The sequence below is a fragment of the Octodon degus genome, unplaced genomic scaffold (assembly GCF_000260255.1).
Source record: "Octodon degus isolate 3935 unplaced genomic scaffold, OctDeg1.0 scaffold00011, whole genome shotgun sequence".
NCBI lineage: Eukaryota > Metazoa > Chordata > Mammalia > Rodentia > Octodontidae > Octodon > Octodon degus.
In genome coordinates, this window is record NW_004524587.1 from 25,089,790 (window position 1) to 25,094,019 (window position 4,230).

Here is a 4,230-nt window from a genome sequence, read left to right on the forward strand (position 1 = left end):
TTTTAAAGGAAAATATCACAAAGGAGAAAAGTATTTAGGATTAAGAGACATTATAACTGTGATTATAAATGTTTCAGGAAAAAAAATGTCAAAACAAATCACCACTGGGGAAGATGAAAACAGGAGGATCACTATGAGTCCAAGCTGCATAGTGAGACCCGGTACCAAATACATAAATGGGAAAAAAAAAAAAAAAGGTATCACCAACAGAGTGAAAAGAAAACCCATGCATTGGGAAAAAAAATTAGCCAACTGTCACTCAAACAAAGGACTTCTATCAAGAACATATAAAGAAATAAAAAAAAAAAATCAGGCCTCTCAAATTCAAAGACCCAAACCAAAAATTAACATCTGAGATGAATATGCATTTCTCAGAAGAAGAAATACAAATAATAAATAAATACATGAAAAAAATGTTCAACATCATTGGTCATTCAAGAGATGCAAGTTAAAACAACACTGAGAGCCCATCTCAGCTCAGAAAGAATAGCTACTGGAGGACTGCAAGGAAAGCCAACATTTTGGCCCTACCCTTCCAAGGTCAATTAAGACTCAGGACATATGAGAACTTGTACTGTAGCGTCATGTAACTCAGTAGTGTTCCAAATTTTCTGATCAAGGAGATTATGGGGCCAAAGAGGAAAGTGATCGATGATGTAAAGTATGCTTAAGGAGAGTCACATGCAGTGAAAGCATTCTCTCAGGCTTTCACAGAGAGCACATCAGCCAAGCAATGGCCGTGACTCATCTACATGGTTGACACTGACAAAGGATGTACAATCTGAGGTACAGGATCTCAGGATAAATCCTGAGGGGATTTCACTGACCTTCTCAGACCCAAAAGCTACAACTCTTGTTGCAAAGGTCCTGCTTTATCTTGGTCTTAACCATCCAGCAGAAAAGTATAAAAACGAAGTATAAAGAAGTAACGCCATGCTGTTATGTTGAACTGTAGGGGACCCAGGTCAACAATTTCTGACATTGCCAGTCAAGCATAAGACCCCATACTATTATGGGCTACTGGACTCTTTTAGAATATTTTGCTGAGTTAACACACCTATAATATTCAAATAACAAAACTTAACAAAAAAAAGGGGGGGATATAGATGAATGTCCATTTTGTATCTGTGTATTCAAAATGGTTAGAATAGATATATAGTTACATTCTCTGAATGAATAGAGGGATTTGTTCTAATAGTGTTTGTAAATAGGATATCATGTCTGCATCTTGTACAGCAATTAACCACTAGGAAGAATGTATGCAATGTGTTAATTATTGAAACTGTCCTACCAATTTGGGTTTTTTTTTTGTTTGTTTGTTTTTTTGATGCAGAAAAGGCTTTTTTGCCATAATTTTATTGATATATCAATTTGGTTTGAAACTGTCTCATTGTTATTTGTTTCTCAATAAAATTACGGGAAAAAATAAAATAAAATAATTAAATTATATTTTAAAAACGAAAGAAAGAATGGCTACTATTAAGAAATCAACCAGGGGCTGGTGAGATGGCTCAGTGGTCTAAAGCACCTACTTAGAACAAGTATAGCAAAGCACAGGGACCGCGGTTCAATCCCCCAGCACCACATGCCAGTCAGCCACCCCCCCCCGGTGGGCTGAGCTGCCACACACACACACACACACACACACACACACACACACACAAATAAATAAATAAAATTTAAAAAAAAAGAAATCAACCAATAATGAATGCTGGAGGGGCTGTGGGAGAAAAGGAACTTTTCTCCATTGTTGATGGAAATGCAGACTGGTACAACCAATATGGAGATCAGTGCAGTGATTCCTTTAAAAACAAGGATTAGAAATCCCATTTGACCCAGTTATTCCCTTCTGAAATTTTTCCAGAAGAATTGAAAACACTATACCATAATAATTTATGTGCACTCATGTTTATAGCAGCACAATTTGCCATAGCTAAATCTTGGAAACAACCCAAATGCCCATCAACTGAGGAATGGATAAAAAAAGATGTGGTACTTTTCTCCACCAAAAAAAAAAAAAAAAGTGGTATTTTTGTACAATGGAGTATTACTCAGCTATAAAGAGAGAGAAACTTGAGGCTTTTATAGGAAAATGGATGCAATTTGAGACTATACTTACAAGTAAATCAGATTCGCATGTGTAAACATCACATTGTCTCTCTAGTGTAAGAAACTGAAAGTGTGAATAAGATCCAAAAAGCACAATAGATACTGTGAAAGGAAAAGAAACTGTTCAAAAGAACAGCTGGGATGAGAGAAAGGAGAAAAGTAGAAGGAGGGGGTGAATTGGTCAATTTTACATGCCTATATCTTGTAATCTGACCAACTACTTTGAAGATAATAATATGTAATGTAATAACCATTGTTAATTTCCTATCATCTTGTTTCAAAATTCTTGATCATTTTTATTGTTTTTTCTTTAAAATAAGAGACCTCGTCTTTCCTCAGCCGCCGCCAAGGTGCTCGGTCCTTCAGAGGAAGCTAAGGCCGCGTAGGGTGAGGCTCTCCCGTCTTCCAGCAGCGACCAGCACCGCACCCGGCAGCCCGCGTCATGGCCTCCATCTCCGAGTTTGCCTGCACCTACTCCGCCCTTATTCTGCACGACGACCAGGTGACCGTGATGGAGGATAAGATCAATGCCCTCATTAAAGCGGCTGGTGTCAATGTCGAACCTTTTTGGCCTGGCTTGTTTGCAAAGGCCCTGGCCAACGTCAACATCGGGAGGCAGTGTAGGGGCTGGAGGCCCTCCTCCCACGGTGGGCGCTGCACCTAGAGGTGGTCCTGCGCCCTCCACCGCTGCTGCACCAGCTGAGGAGAAGGTGGAAGCAAAGAAAGAAGAACCGGAGGAATCTGAGGATGATATGGGCTTTGGGCTTTTCGACTAAACCTCATTTTGTAACACATTCAATAAAAACTGAACAGCTGTTGTTGGTCTTGCGCTGGATAAATAAATAAATAAATAAAATAAGAGACCTTGTAACTGTGGTTATAAATCTTCAGAAAAAAAAAATAGACACATAGAGGATAGATAGATAAAATGAGAATATCACACAGATGCAAAAAAATTATATTTTGAAACCCTAGCTTTGCAAAGTATTAAGGGCAATATTGATCATGTTGCTTTCACCTGTTAAGCAGAAAGATAGAATTCACCCTCCAGGGTTCAAACACTGCTAAGTGCTTTCCTGGGTCCCCAGCACTGAAAATAATAGCTACTTGCTGTAGAGGGTTTATTATGGCATCACTTGTCACCCCCACCCCCATTAAATTAGAAACTCTTGCAGCGAAAGAGACTACTACCTCAATCACCGATGGGCCTGATGTCTTACTAACAGGTTAGCATGTGTAGAGAGCTCTGGACACATCTGTTGGCTGCATGGATGAGTGAGTATATAAGCAGGATCTCTGACAATCAGCAGCCATTGCTACAAATAAATTAAAGCCCTGCTTCTCGACAGATGCGGGTGATGAAGCGTTGGGGTTGGCTCACAGAGCCACAGGTTCAGCCCAGCGTGCTGAGCCTGCGGCACGGTGTCCATGCACAGAGTGCGTCTCAGATGCTCTTCATCCCAGTGTCGGGCTTAATCATCTCTGTGGGCTTCTTAGGGAGAGAGACGTTTCTGCTCTTGAAAGAACGACTGTCTGTGATTCCATCTTTTCCATTTGCTCGGCCTCCTATTATTGTCACTTCTCCCCTCGCTCTAACAAGTAGCTTCTGCTCATCACAGAGCATCCTTCGCTCACATCTCCCTTCATCCCTGTGTGGAGTGAGGCACAGCAGCCAGCTCCCCCTGCGCACACTGTACAGAGGCAGAAAGGGACACAGTCCTGAGGCAGGAAGGAAGGGGCTTCTGAATCAGAATAAATGCGCCTGGGTTCAGACCATGCTTCATTTAATTAGAAACCAATTGGCTCTGGCGACCGTGACTGACCAAGTTCCTGTCTTCACAGGAAATCTCTCTCTCTCTCTCTCTCTCTCTCTCTCTCTCTCTCTCTCTCTCCTGTCTCTATCTCTCTTTCTCCATTTATATGAGAAAAACTAACTGAAAAGAGTTTTGAAATTTTGTGAAAGCATTCTGTGCAAGAATCACAGCAAGAAAATATACATACTGGTTGAGCATTTCTAATCCAAAATACCTCAAAATTTGAAACTTTTTGAACAGCAATTTGATGCCACAAATGGAAAATTCCATACCTAATCTCATCTGATAAGCCATATTCAAACTGCAG

General features: G+C 40.5%; 1 pseudogene; it reads left to right on the plus strand.

The window, feature by feature from the left end:
- Window positions 1–2,551: 2,551 nt before the first annotated feature.
- Window positions 2,552–2,885, plus strand: LOC105741435 (annotated as a pseudogene).
- Window positions 2,886–4,230: the final 1,345 nt, after the last annotated feature.